Below are 15,824 nucleotides of genomic sequence, written 5' to 3'. Positions count from 1 at the left end.
GCATGATATAAAACTTCTCAAGATTTTTTTCTAATATTCTATAGTAGTTGAACTGAAATATTTGATTAGAGGCAAATGTCTCATTTAAGAAATCGCGCGCTCTCTCTCTCTCTCTCTCTCTGTGGATTACCGAAGTGTACACGCACAGTGGGGGAATGACTGCTTGAAGGAGACTATTCTCTGCACCTTGGGATTTACCTCTGCTTGCTCTTTTTTTCTAGCATTTATTTCCTTTCTTCCCTTGCATTTCCCCTGTTGCCCCCCACCATCTTTTCAAGATGCTCTACCAGCAGACGGAGAAAAGAAACACCAAATATTGTCCTGAACGTGTGACAATCTTGCTGCAATTTTAATGAGCTTGTTTAAAAATGCATGGGGGCAGATTGCCTTTCTAGGCAGGGGGAGCTAATTGGGTTGTGTGTGGTCCCATTAGCTTGAAAAGCAGATGGGGCGGTGGAAGGAGAGAGCTTCTCTCACTCTCTCTGTCTCAGCATGCAACCACGGAGATGCACTCAATGGTCTCTCGACCACTGGGTAATCACAGCAGCAGGAAATCTGGAATGACTTGGCCAGCCTGCAGATGGTGAACAAGGGACTGTCTCCTTTCATCTGGAACAAGGGACCAGGCCCTCTGCCCCATATCAGGGCTATGTTTTGTCCATAAAACCTCTGGTGCTTGACTCTTTTTTCCTCTGAAAAGAAAAAACTTTTTTTAAAAACGGGGGAAAGAGTTAGGAGCATGCAAAGGATGTCTTTTCTCTCTGACAGAAAACAGCTTTAGTGCTGCCAATGTACAAGGAGAGGTCTTTGAGCATAGAGCTACCAATCTCCAGGTGGGGGCTGGTGTTCTCCTGGAATTACAACTGAACTCCAGACTACAGAGATCCATTCCTGTAGAGGAAATGGCTTTGGGGGATGGACTCTATAGTCTTACATCTTTATTGAGCTCCATCCCCTCTTCAAATGCTACCCTCCTCCACCACTCCCAAATCTCCAGGAATTACCAAAGTCAGAGTTGGCAACTGTATTTGAGCATGTACAGAGCTTCCTCATCTGAAAGGATTTTTTAAAAAAAATCTGATATAATGGACCCCCCCATCAAAGAATTGTTGTGAATCATATTGAAGCATTTAAAAACTTCCCTCTGAATTATTCTTAGGTTTTGATTGAAGAGGAAACTCCAAATTGGTTCCCAGCTTTGTGTGAGGTGAAATTTTGACATATTCTAGAAAGTTAGCAGGCCCACGATCCCTTCCCCCACAGGATTTAGATCTTCTGTCCAGAGAATAAAAGGTGTTGGAAAAGGCCTTTTTGTGCCTCAGGAGTCAGGACTAAACGACTTGTTATCCATTTTAGTCAGATCTGGCTTCTCCAGACAGGGCTTGCTTTCCCCTCAGTCACACAGGGGCTGATTCTGCACGGCTTACCTGAAGCCGGGACGTTGCAGAACATTGTGGATCGTGCCAGAAAAAATGTGGAAGATCGCGTTTTCTTGCGTGAGTTTTGTGCGATGTTGTGCAAAACTCGCGCGAGAAAATGCGATCTTCCACGTTTTTTCCAGCATGTTCCGCAACGTCCCGGCTTCAGGTAAGCCGTGTGGAATCTGCCAGGGATGTTGTGGCAATTGAGTGGCTACTGCCCTTGAGCTGCTTGGAAGAAAGGCAGGACAAAAATGTAATCGAGCACCTGCTTTGCACGCAGCTGGTCCCAGGTTCAGTGCCCGGCATCTCTACTTACTTGGGTAGCATATGCTGGGGAAAACCTTTCTCTGCCCCAGGACCCAGAGAGCTGCTGCCAGACAGAGAAATTTGATTGACCAATAGTCTGGTTTGGTATAGGCCGAATTCCTATGTCCAACTCCCATTTATTTATAGTCTATGCCAGCCTGAGAGAAAGCTTTCTCAGCTGGGGAATATGACTGTCAGGTAGCTAAGATGCCCAGCTTGTTATTCCAGAATTGTTGGACATTTTGATGCCTTAGGAAGAAAATCCAGAATGTCAGGACCGATTAAGGTAACCAGTCGTCCCTTATTCTGTAATGGGGCTGGCTTTAGCCGTGGATTTAACTGGAGACCCAGCAGTGTGAGTCGGTGATGGTTCTTTCATAAATCCTATCCCCTTTTTTCAGCAGTGGCCTAGCTGTCTCCTCAGAGAGGAAACTTAGGAGCTTGTGAGGCAAAGGAAGGAGCCGTTGATGGGGGAATTGATCTAGGCTTTATGACTTATTAGGAACAATTAGACAGATGGGGAATTGAGGCTGTGCCAGCTTTGCCAAAGCAGCACTGAGCATAAAGAAATGGTGTGCCTGGGTGTGTGAATGAGGGATCGATGTGGGAGAATGAACACAACATAGATTTGAGAACCTTCAGGAGATCAGGTGCTTCTTGAAGCCAGTAGTTCCAAATGCCGTGTGGCAGTGAGCCAAGTTGCATTGTGTGTGTGTGTGTGGGAGGGAGGGAGAGGCAAATCCCTTTTTAAAGTCACTAGTCACTGTGATGGGGGGAGGATTTCTTTCCAGCCTGCTAAGAGCTTAAGTTGACTCTAAATATCTATTCAATGAGAGAATTAGCTTGTGAAACCAGGGCTGAATCCACACTCCCTTTTTGTTTCTGCGTCTTTTTCGCAAGCGGTGCACTGTTCACACAGATACTCACATGCTCATCCATTCAGCGTGTTCCCCGCTATCACCGTGCCACAATTGCGCTGTCCCTCAAAACCACGTGATAGTGGTGGAAATCCGTTTTCTCCCCGCCCTTTTTTTTTTAACAGTGCATAACGGTCGGCATACTGGTAAACCAGCCGCAGTGAGCAGCGGTTTGCGGGGGAAAAGGAAATGGTCACTGGAGCATGCGTATGTCACACGGGGACCATTTCCCTATTGTGTCCGGCCATTCTAACGAGTGCGAGGAGCCAAGCTGAGCAATTCAAAAGTATAAAACTGAGCATCAGAATTTCCTAACAATGGCTTAAATGTGAAAATCTAGTTTCAAATTTGCCCACCATACCAACCAGCCAATGGTTAGAAAGCGTTCTGTGACGAGCAAAAAATGAGCCAATCAAAGACGAGGGGGATGGTACATTGCCATTTCTAGAAATTCAAAATATCGGTATACCGGATAATTGAGCTTTTTTTTTTAAAAAAAGGGAAGTGATGTGTGCCCTCAATTCTGACGGCAGAGGATGGAACTGCCCACGGTAACGCTTTACTCGGTGGTGTGTGGAGAACTGATTGTGCCATGAAGACGCACCGGAAGAGTGGATGTGAGGATGCACAGCCTGGTAGCGGAATTAAGCCGATTGCCATGACAGCGCAAGATAAGCGGAAGATGAGTGAGTGTGGATTTGCCCCAGGTACAGTCATAGCCAGTAACTTAAGATCATTTTTTAAAAAGGCCTCCTCCTGTTACTGGTTCCCAGTACCTGGTAATCAAAGATATACTGCCTCTGAACATGGAGGTTCCATTCTGGTAACATGACTAATACTTTTCTCCTCTGTAGATCTGTGTAATGATTTTAAAGTGGCCTTTGCTATATTTTGTGGCAGGGAGTTGCATGAGTTAGTTGGAGTCTGTGGGAGGCATCTCGAACTAATGGATTCGGTACAATCAGGGCTTTTTTTCAGCCGGAATGCGGTGGAATGGCATTCTGGCACCTCTAGAAAATGGTCACATGGCCAGTGACCATTAAACTTTAAAATCCCCCCCTTGCTCTAGCTGATGGGCACCAGTCAGCTGGAGCAAGGGGGGAGTTTAGATTGCCAGTGGCGTGGAGGGCAATTTAAACTCCCCCCTTGTGGGAGCACTCCCGGGGGTGGCACTACCCGGCACGATGATGTTACTTCCCAGAAGTGACTTTGTCACGCGGTCTCGGGAGTGCATGCGTACTTTGCGCGCATGCATGTGGTACCAGGGGCATCGCCTCCTGCTGGGAATTGCCCCATGTGCTGCCAGTTCACTGAGTTCCACCACTTCTTTTCGCAGAAAAAAAGCCCTGGGTACAATAAAACTCCCTTTGCTCCAGGTGGGACACTGGGGCTGACCAAGGTCTACACAGCCCCAGAGAAACGTAGCTCTCTGCTTACAGCCTCTTGCTGTCCCATGCCCTCTGTTCTGCTTTGAGAACAGTTTCTCGGTAATAGGATGCTAATGTAGGGAAATTGCACTGACTGCAAGAAGAGACGGACTGGGAGACGAACTGGAAGCCCAAAAGCAGCAGTTTCTTGTTAGCTAGGCTGTACAAACGTCACTTCTCATTATAGGCGATGGGCTTCTGGGACAGGCAAAGGTTGTGGAACAGATGATAGTAAATCTGGAAGAGATGCCCTGGCATATGCCTTGAAACTTCATGACATTTCATGCCCCCAAGATTGTTCTGTTTTGCCCCAGATCTATATAACCAGATCTTTAAATTTCTTCCTCTACTTTCTGTTCAGCTTGCTAGTACCTTGTTAGTACGATCACAAGCAGCCTCCCCCCCCTTCACCCCTTGCCCTGGGCATTCCAAATCACAGAATCTCATAATTTTGATATCCTCTATAAGGGATAAATGAATGTTTCTCATTTCATTTATTTTTAGACTTGTTTCTGTTTTTATCAACTATTGTGGTTCTCCATTTTCCACTGGCGGTTCAGTTGTATGGTGCATGAGTGTTGTAGGGCTTTTATATGACACATACCTGGTATTTTAGACAGACAATGTATGTCATTTATATAAATAGCTAGTGAAGGACCAGCAAGGAAGCATGAGGGAGGAGAAATCTCATTTTCCTTCTGATTACCTCTTCCTCCTCTTCCTGTCACTGCTGTCGTTCTCCTCTGGCCCCTACTCTGAGGTCCGGTCCTGAATCTCAAGGCAGATCCCTTGTGGGCATTATGGTTGCTATGGCAATCCAAAATGGCTTCCAAACTCCTGCTGGTTTTTCTGATGTCTGTGCATGCGCTGACATTGCTAGCAGGATTTTTGGTGTGGGGGTTATCCCAAGTTGGGTTTATTTTTATAAATTTTAGATTTTTTTCCTGCAGACCTGGAGGTTCCTCCGGGCTTAGCAGAACCTTTCTAGTTAGTCCAGCGGCAGGCCCCATATCTGTATGTGGGCCAGGACTTTGCAATTAGATATAGTATAATATGTCTAATGGTGATGTACACATTCACCTGGATTGCCAACCTTCAGGTGAGCCCTGGAGTCCTCCTGGAATTACATCTCATCTCCAGGCTACAGTTCCCTCAGGTTGCCAGGTCCAGGCTGGGAAATTCCTGGAGATTTTGGTGGTGGGAACCTGGAGAAGGCGGGGTTTGGGGAGGGGCCTCAGAATGGTATAATGCCATAGAATCTACCCTCCAAAGCCGCCATTTTCTCCAGGTGAACTGATCTCTGTCACCAGGAGATCAGTTGTAATCTCCAGCCACCACCTGGAGGCTGGCAACACTAAGAAGATGGCACCTTCAGAGCACAGACTCTATGGCATCATATCCCTGTTGAGCTCCATCCTCTCCCCAAACTCCACACTCTCCAGGCACCAGCCCCAAATCTCCAGGAATTCCCCCAGCTGGAGATGACAGCCTGAATCTTGATGTTACAGATAACTGACACATTGATTAACAAACAATTCAAAAAGTTTCTGTAGCCCAGATGCTGGCTGTTGTGATTCCTTTATTAGGAATTAGTACACATGAGGTTTCAAGAAGTAATAAATGCACACAGAAGTCCTTTAGTGCACTGGCATAAATCATAGGATAATTTGTACTTAGATTACTAGCAACCAACTTTACTGTTGCATAAGCATAAGCTTTCGAGAACCACAGTTCTCTTCATCAAATGCATGTCAGATGCATCTGATGAAGAGAACTGTGGTTCTTGAAAGCTTATGCTACAGTAAAGTCAGTTCGTCTTAAAGGTGCTACTGGACTCTTTGCTATTTTGCTACTACAGACTAACATGGCTAACTGCCTCTCTGTAACGTATCCATAAGAAGCTTTTTAGTACCATAAAAAGCTTTGCCTTCCATCCACATATGGCTTATTCTAGTACCCCATCTCCAATATACCTTAATTTGAAGATTTCATTTTGTTTTTAATAATATGCTTATTATGTTTTTTATTTTATTTTATTTTTTACTTTGTAGATAGATATGTAGACCCCTGTTGGCTCTTTGTAGTTGTGCTTTTGTTACGCTTTACTTTTCTTCTTTTGCTCTCTTTTAACTTTTTCACAATAAAAATAATTTTAAAAAAAGATTTCATTTTGTTTTTCGAAGAGCCATATTTGGTTCCATGCTAAACTACATTTGGCTCTAGAGCCATAGGTTAGAGAGCCCTGGACACATTCTGCTGTTAAAATGGCAGTGTCGTGACACCTAACAAATTTCCTCTTGTTGCGTAAATACTTAGAAAAACCCTCTGAAATGAGGCAGGAGTGGCCAGAATTTGTGGGGACAGCTTTTAGCCCTTTATGAACATGCTTGCTGGAGTGTGCCTGATTTCGGTTTTATCCATTAAATGATTACAGTCTGGGGTCAGCAGGCCTGGCAGATGGGGATGTATGTTGGGGGGCGGCGGCTCTGTGCTAAGGAGGAAGAGGACACTTATGCAACCTGATCAGCTCTTGTTTCTTCTGGGGATGATCACGGGTCCTGCATAATTGATGACTGGTTGTGGGTTCCACTGGGGAACGGGGGCTGCATTTTGGGGGAGAGGGTTGTATTAAGAGGCACTAAAAGCTCGTTAGCGGATAAATTATTCAGTCTCTGCATCTGTTGATGGGGAGGGGTGAAACGCCTGGCAGCTGATGTCACTGCTGGCCAATGGGCACAAGAGAGGTTGGTGTATCCAGGGGTGTGTACTGAGGATGTGGCGCAAGGTGTAGATTCTGAACCCTGGCAATTAGCTTTTTTTCTGAAGAGCTGCCACCACTTCTGCTTTCTCTGTTCCTTCCCCTTTAGCCTCTGTTGACCAGGTTTTGCAATGTGTCTAAACCTACTGAACCTGCTTGATCTATGACAGGGAGATTAAAAAGTGGTAGGGCACACAAGGAAATGGCCTTGAGTCCACTTTTCTACCCTCTTAAAAATATTCTGATTTGAGCTTGTAGCTCTCCAGGTGACGGCTTTTCATGAATTCCTGGGGAAGTGGCTAGGGCATGAAAAAGAATTGCAGGACTGCAAAGGGTGCTCATCTCCTGTTTTATCGATAACGTTATTAAGAATAAGTGAATGTTCCCTATTTCATTTATTATTATATTCATTTCTATTTCTGTCAACCAATTCATTTCTCCCCTTGTCACTTTTGCCTTTCTTTTAACAACAATATCCGATTTATATACTGCCCTTCAGGACAACTTAATGCCACACTCAGAGCAGTTTACAGAGCATGTTATTATTATCCTCATGACAATCACCCTATGAGAGAGCTCTGAAAGAGACTCACCCAAGGTCACCCAGCTGGCTTCAAGTGGAGGAGTGGGGAATCAAACCTGGTTTTCCAAATTAGAGTCCTGCTGCTCTTAACCACTACACCAAACTGTGTGTGCCTGTTATACCACTTATATTCATTAAGTATTAATTAATTAATTTATTTATAATCCACCTTTTCGTTGAGACTCAAGGTGGATTACACAGGGCAAGTCAATATGAGCAACAGCTAAAACATTCAGCAAAAAATACAATAGAGTATGGGTTGCATCAATTTGAAAACAAGCATCAATTTGAAAACAAATCCAAATGCAGAGATGACACATTGCCAAAACAAAGCATAAATGATTTAACACGACCTATTTAATGATGCAGAAACTACCCAGTAGGAGCGTATCTACGTCCATGGACAGTACCCAGTCACTGGTATTTTTGATGCTCATTTATTGATGTGCAAGGGGGGGTTGAAAAGTGAGAACTTTTTATACACAAATTTTGGTCTGAGGAGATGGAGAGTGAGTGTGGTATAGAAAACTAGAGTTGGGAAGTGGTGGTGGAGAATGCCCTCAAGTCATAGCTGACTTACAGTAACCCCTGGTGGGATTTTCAAGGCAAGAGGCTAACAGAGGTGTTTTGCCATTGCCTGCCTCTGCAGCCCTGGTCTTTGTTGGAGGTCTCCCAATTACTAACCAAGGCTGACTCAGCTTCTGAGATCTAAGATCAGGGCACCTGGGTCAGGAGAGTTGGGAAGACCTGGGTTCAAATCCTCACTCTCTACCAGGAAACTTGCTATATGTGACCTTGGGCCAATACCAGACTCTCAGCCTGACCTGAACAAAGGAGAACAATGGATGCCATGGCATGGAGAGAGTCCATGGCTCAGTAACAGAGCGCCAGCTTTGCATGCAGAAGGCTCCAGTTTCAATCCTCAGTATCTCCAGTTAAAGGTGATGTGAAAGACCTCAGCCTGAGACCTTGGACGACCACTGCCAGTCAGAATATACGTTACTGACTGTGTTAGCTGGGTAGCTGAGTTGGTCTGCAGTAGAACAGCACGATTCTGAAGAAGGGCAGCCCTGACTCCTGAAAACTCATACCCTGAAAATCTTGTTGGTCTCTAAGATGCCACTGGACTCAAATCTTGTAATACTGACTGAGATGGATGAATCATCTGGTTCTGTGTAAGGGAACTGCCTCAGAATGTGTTCAGGTTTGTTTATGGCACCTTGAGCTCCCTGGAGGAAAGGTAGTGATAAAATTTACTCAATAGGGAAATGGTGTGAAATAAAATATCGTGGGTTGGATTATGAAATACCGGCATAAGAAATCTGAAATCATCCCTAAGTTATAAACTGTTTCTACACCGTCTATTCAAGGAGCTGTGCATTAATTACACAGTCATCCTATTCCATCATCATAACAGCCCTTTGATGTTGGACTGGTTGAGGCAGCTCAACTGCCCCAAGGTTACTCTATGAGCTTTATGGCCGAGGTGGGGGTTTGGATCCATTAATATTTCTTATCTTAAGATAAGAACTGAGATGGATCTAGCCCCACGAGCAATGGTTTTTTAAAAGTCCAGTTTGGAACAGGTTATTTTAAAACACTTGTTCATTTTGTTCCGCAAAAGCAGAATGGCACCAAAAGTCCGGGGAAATCGCTCTCTCGGTCTTGATTCTGCTGATTTGTATAAACCGGCTCTCTCCCTGTCAAGAGGAGAAACGGGCTCTTGTATTCCTGCCAAGCCACCATCCCGTCTGAGCTCCACCTTCTGGAACTCAGCCAGAGAGTCTGATGCAGACATTGAAAAGCCATTAAAGAGATAATCCAATTGTACCAGCGCTTTAGTTCTCCTACAGGGAGTCATTTCAGAGCGGCTCAACTTTCCTATCAAATGCATTTTGACTTGGGCTGGTTGTAGCGGAGCCAAAAGAAAACAGGGAGGTACCATACATCGGGGTGGACGGGACAGAATACGAATGACAGAAGAGCCCCGCTGTGTCAGATCCAAATAGCCCATCTAGTCCAGAATACTGTTTCCCACAGTAGCCAATCAGATGTTGAACAAGACCATAGCCTGCTTTTGTTGTCGGTATTCAGGGGTAGCCTACCTCTGAACATGGAAGTTCCATTTAGCTATTGAGGAGCTTATTCTCCATGAATGTGTTTATTTCCCCTTTTAAAACTACTGGTACTACCTGACCATCACTAGTGGTAATGCCATTAAGTTAATTACAATAACAACCCAATACAATATAAATATAAATAGTGTGTAACACATTCTAAATACTTTAAAGAACTATTTTCTATTTCTTTTTTACAAACGCTTCAAAGCTATACTATCTAGTAATTTATACAAACAGACATAATGACACTCTAGACAATGCAGGTGTGTTCAGCTAAACACTGCATTGTCTAGAGTGTCATTATGTCTGTTTGTATAAATTACTAGATAATATAGCTTTGAAGCCCTTGGGGCGTGGCTGGGAAGAGATTGCTCCCAGGTTGCCATTGGACTCTCATGGGTGTGGCCATGCACCATAGGGCTTCTGGGTAGAGGGAAGTTAATGGGCATGCCCCAGCCATGGGTAGGCGGTCTAAAAGGCTGGAGGGAGAAGGCCAAAGAGGACACACCAGCTCTGGCTCCCAGCTCAGAATAGGGTTGCCAGGTCCCCTTACCCTCCTGGTGGGAGGAAGACGGGCTGGGTACTCACCATTTTGAAGAACTTTGCATACGCACAAAGTTTGTGCACCCTCCTGGTGCCGATGTGATGGTGTCATTTCCGGAAGTGATGTCATCATGCCGTCTGCAGGAATGCTCCCACCAAGTGAAGCGCAAGAGCATTTCCGTGGCCAATGTGATGATGTTACTCCTGGAAGTGACGTCATCAGGCCCTACCAGGAGCATGCCCATTGTGGGCTTGCCTGGGAGGTATTTTGCCTCCAGGGCCTGTTCCCTGCACCTTTCCCCCCTGCTGGCCAGGTGAGTGATAGCGGGCGGGGGGGGGGGCTGAGGCTGGGAGTGGGAGTGGGAGATCCCCCATCGTCCCTGGGGGACCAGCAGCCCTAGCTCAGAAAGAAGTTAGTATTGGGGAGAGGAGGTAGAATAGGGTGGTACTGAACAACTCCCCTCTGTTAAAGCCAAGGGAAGGCACTTCAGCCAAATCAGATCTGGCCATGGCCAGGAACCTAACAGGACAGGCTACAGGGGGAAGACTGTTTAGTTTCAGACCTTGCTTATGGGTATCTTGAGGGTGCAAGTGCTGACAGTGCTGGGAACAGATTTGGTTTCTATGACGCAGCAAGAGAATTCCCTTTTCTACGTTAACAAGGGCAAGGCATTTGTTTCGGTCCTTTCAAAAGCCAGCCAATATATATTTTTTTGTCCTAAAAAGAGCCCTTAAATTCTGGTTTAAGGAAAATGTCAAAGTGGATATCCCTTTAAAAAGGGAACAGTAATTGTTTTGTTTCAGGACTCTACAGCTTATTTTCTCCGCACACACCCCGCCTGCATCGCCTCCCGTGCATCTCTCTTTTAGTATCCTGGCACCTCTCTTGGCCAGCTTCCCTGCTGCAGTTCGGATGGAGCCAGCCTAGCAGGTGTTCTGCTCCAAGGCAGACCTGCCGGCTGCGCCTCTTCAGAGCTGGAGTTAATGAAATTACTGTATTTGGACCATTAGGGTTATCTCCAGGGAGGGAGGTGATTAGAAAATGGCTCTCTTCCTCTTCCTCAGGACCACAAGGGAGTCCTTATTGGATTAGAAGCAGGCAGGAAATGGACCTCTTGAACAAAATGCCAGGATGTAGAGAAGGACTTTTCATTTTCTGTTTATTGGTCTTTTTGGAACAAGGAGCTGCAAAGGGAAGGCAAACAAGGATCTCTGCCAGGGTTGGCTAAATGTGAGATTTCACAATAATTTTGGTGTCCAGGGTGGCTAACTGACCAGGAAAAAATATAGCTTAGTCAGTTTGGGGGTGGAGGGTGGGGGGCAAGTGGCTAGGAATGCAAAGGGCAAAGTCATTTTCCTGCTCAGCCCCATCTGTTATTTTTAAAAGCTGTGTACCTCCAATGTATACACAGGTTTTTCTGCTGAGCTCCACCCTAAACCAGCTGTTAAATTATAGAGTGCCACCCTCAGATCTTCTGGGGACGCAGATGAACTGGGTTCTGGCCATCATAAGATGATGTTTCTGGGAATGGAATAGATACCGGGGGATGTATGCAGAGAACTGGGGGGTTGGCGGAGATTTATTTTGTCCTTAGACTTTCTGGGATTCTTTATTTGTCTGTCTTGGTTCTAGTGGGGATCACATTCCTGGCAGTAATTTTTTCTGCCAGCCAATTGGTAAGGACTAGAGATGGGCACAAACCAAAATATAAACCAAAGTTCATCACAACCAAGATGGTTTTTGATTTGCGAATCGGTGGTTTGTTGGAGCTCATTTCTTATGAACCGTGACAAACCGCTATGATTTTTAGAGCGATTCGTTTGGTTCGTTTTTTGGTTCGTCACTGCAGACAGCCTGGTACAGATCAATCTGTTACCTAGGCAGCTGGGGGGGGGGGCGGGAATGGGATTTCTGCAGACCTTCTGTAGCCCCGAAAGTGATGTATGTATGAACCAAATGAACCGATTCATGAACTGGGCAAGTTCATGGCAGTTTGTGGTTTGTAAAATGTGATGAACCATGAACTGCAACGAACTGCCATTTTCCTGGTTCATGCCCATCTTTAATAACGACTATCCCCCCTCATACAAATGATTCTTTCTGCCAAATTTCAAACTACTAGTACAGACAGAGTCCCTAGTTTAGAGAGAATTTAAACTCTCCCTCACAGAGCAGTCACAGCAAGGTAGCAATTGGAGCATAAGTTCTCCCTGCCTCCCCCTCACCATTCTTCACTCAGGACCAAGCTACAAGTGACGAATGACATAGGTTGAACATGTGTCAGCTTCCCTCAAGTTTTGATGGGAAATGTAGGCATCCTGGTCTTGCAGCTTGGCTCTCCGATTGCTGTCCAATGGACTTTTCAACTGTCACTTGTCCAACATTCCACCAAGCTGCCTACATTTCCCATCAAAACTTGAGGGAAGCTGACAAGTATCCGACCTGTGTCATTCGTCACTTGTAGTTTGGCCCTCAGGGTTTAAAGGGTGCTACAAGCAGAGTGTATGAGGGAAAGGAGTGAAACCTTGTCCCTTCCTATGCCTTATTTGTTGCTCAAAAGTGCTTTTCTCCCTTCCTGGCACCAGTAATTGAAGTGAGCTTACGGATTCTACTTGATACTTGAGGGGGCATAGCAAGATGTTTCTGGGAGGTGAAGCAGGCTCTTCATGGAGTTGTAGGATGACTTAAACAGGCATATTCTATTTATTTATTTATTTATTTATTTATTTATTTATATTCCGCCTTTCTCGCTGAGACTCAAGGCGGATTACACAGTGTGAGATTAGTACAATTAGTGGCAAGGACAAGGGCAGGCATTTCCATACAGTGTCAAGAACATTTCCATAAACAATGTCATACGGTAAAAGAATATAAGTTTACAAAGATGTCGTGTTATCAAGGATCCAGTATGGGGTTGAGGAATTGCTGAAACAGAACATAATCAGTTCTAGGACTTACATTGAACAACATAAAGCACGGGTAGGATATAGGAGTACGTATATAAAGCAACAGATAATATGTAAGGCAACATAATATTTAAGGCAGCATATAGGGTATGCCCCTCCTCCTTATTTTACATTCACAACAACCCTGTGAGGTAGGTTATGTTGAGAGAGAGAGAGAGTGATGGATCTCCTACATCCAGTGGTTTTAGGACAGCATGGGGACTCGTACCTGATTCTCCCAGATCCTAGTCCACCACTCTAACCACTACACCACGTTGGCCTTCTCTTAGTTATCTTAAACTGGAACTTGGGACATTGCTGGAACTATCAAGAAATGGAAGAGGACAAATCTGGTTTCTAGTTTTGCTTAATATATGAAAAGGCCCCAATGGAGAGCAGTGTCGGAGGAATCTGGTGACGGGGGCTGTCTTTTGTGCTTTTTTCAGACTAGGATCTGGGAGGGCCCAGGTTCGAACCCATACGCTGCCACAAAGACTGGTTGGGTGTTCTTGGGCCAGTCACACACTCTCAACCTAGCCTACTTCACAAGGCTGTTGTGAGGCTAGAATGGAGGCGAGAAGAATGACATGAACCACTTTGGGTCCTCATTGGGGACAAAGGCGGAGTATAAATGAAGTAAATAAAATAAATGCTGGTGGTGTGTATGACCTAGGAAATTAACTCCATTTCCTTGCAAGCATGGCAGGATGCTAGTCTTATGGAGGACGGAAAGTATGGTTGGATGTTGTTCTCCGCTCCTTAAAATGCTGCTTTGGGAGAAGAGAGGAAATCCAGAAATGTGCTTAGAGGCAGAAGGTATGCCTTCTGTGAATGTGTGGCCTGCGGCGCTGACTCTTGCGGCAGCTCCTCCAGCGATGGCTTCTCCGCAGTGATAAACCTCAATAATTCTATTTAATAATTGCAGGGAATTTATTTAACATACAATAACAGCCTACAATAAATCCCAATTAAATACCCAGTGGGGAAAAAGCGGGCTTCAAAATTGTTTGAAGAATTAAACAAACAGGGTAATGCAAAAGCCAGTGGGAAGAGAGCTGTTAACGGCTTGGCCCGGCAGGAGGAAATTGAATCTTGCTTCCTGGGGTGCCCATAAAGTGGGGACTTGACACCCCAATTTAGTATATTCTTTAAAACTCTATGCATACATACGATGGAGTGAGGTGGTGGGGTCCTGAAGGGATAGAATCGATTGTGCCATTTCAGACTGAGTGGAGAGAGGAAATTGCATATTTAATGCTCCTCTGCAAGCGGAAAGCTAGCGCACTAGGGAGCAAGTTGAGCTATTGGCTTTCTCCCTGCAATGTTTTTACTTTTACTTGTCAGAATGATTATTTTAATATGGAACAGCTTTCAAAAATGGCATTGCCCTCTCTCCAGCTGGATCTGTAGCAGTCCAGTCTGTCATTACAGATGGTACCAACTGGAGAGCCAGCATGGCGTAGTGGATAGAGTGGCGGACTAGAGTCTGAGGAGACCCAGGTTCGAATCCTCACTTCTACCATGGAAGCTCACTGGGAGATCTTGGGCCTGTCACGAACTCTTGGCCTGGCCTACTTCATTGGGAGAGAATGGAAGAGAGGAGAACAGAGTTCCAAGATGTTTTGAGATCCCAACTCAGGAGAAAAGTGGGATATAAATGCAAATACGCTGCATATTCACTGGGCCTGGAATTCAGATCCTGAGCCAGGGACATCTGCTTAGAGTTCATGGCTGCTCTGTCCACTGACTAAGTGTGTACATAAAGAGCACCGTGAAAGAAAGAAAACACAGGGGTTCCTGGACTTGAAAGTGGCAGCTCAGGCCTTTTCAAATCTGAATTGCATCACCCAGCAACCAATAGTGGTCTGGGCCTCTGAAGAGGCCTCAACGTTTAGATTCTGCTAAAAGAGCAGCTTCCCTCTTCCTAGGCTATGGAGAAGTGGCAGAACAGACGTGATCTCACAGATACGGTCGAGATTCATCAAGATTGCCCCACAGCTGGTGTGGGCTCCTATCACAGCATATCTTCCATACCCTTCCATTGTCCTGCATTCCAATAGGTTGCACGTCATGGGGAAAGTTTAGACCTCTCTGTGGGCACGCATTTCTTTTTTCATATAGAAGCAATCACACGTGTGACCCTGCAATACGAACGAATGGACAAACAACCCCCCAAGTGTATATAGAAAAACCTTAAGTCAGGGAGAAGGCTAGAACCTTTCAAAAGGCATGCTAGATTTCTTCAGGCAGGGAATTTATTTATTTATTGCATGGAGGGATGCTCAAGGGGGAATCATTATCCCGTGCAGACTGGACAGTTCCGACACAGGTTGAGCAACTAGATCTTCTCTGTTTCTTGAGTAAGGACCTTGATCTAGAGGAAAGAAGAAGAGTTGGGTTTATACCCCGCCCTTCGCTACCCGAAGGAGTCTCCGAGTGGCTTGCAATCACCTTTCCTTCCTCTCCCCACAACAGACACCCTGTGAAGTAGGTGGGGCTCTGAAAAAGCTGTGGCCGACCCAACGTCACCCAGCTGGCTTTAAGTGGAAGAGTGGGGAATCAAACCCAGTCTCCAGATTACGGTCCTGCCACTCTTAGCCACTATACCAAACCGGCTCTCAGATGATGCCCCTATTGCCTGGCTTGGGTTTGGCTATGGGCAGGGGTCATTTCGTAGAAAAAGAGCTGGAGGAACTCATTAGCACAACTCATTAGCATAAGCCACACCCCTTAACATTATCAGAAGTGTGTCATTAGCATGACTGATTTGCATATGCCACACCCCCTGACATCACCTATCCTG

This window comes from Eublepharis macularius, chromosome 17 (assembly GCF_028583425.1).
Source record: "Eublepharis macularius isolate TG4126 chromosome 17, MPM_Emac_v1.0, whole genome shotgun sequence".
Lineage (NCBI taxonomy): Eukaryota > Metazoa > Chordata > Lepidosauria > Squamata > Eublepharidae > Eublepharis > Eublepharis macularius.
This window is presented reverse-complemented; position numbering follows the sequence as displayed.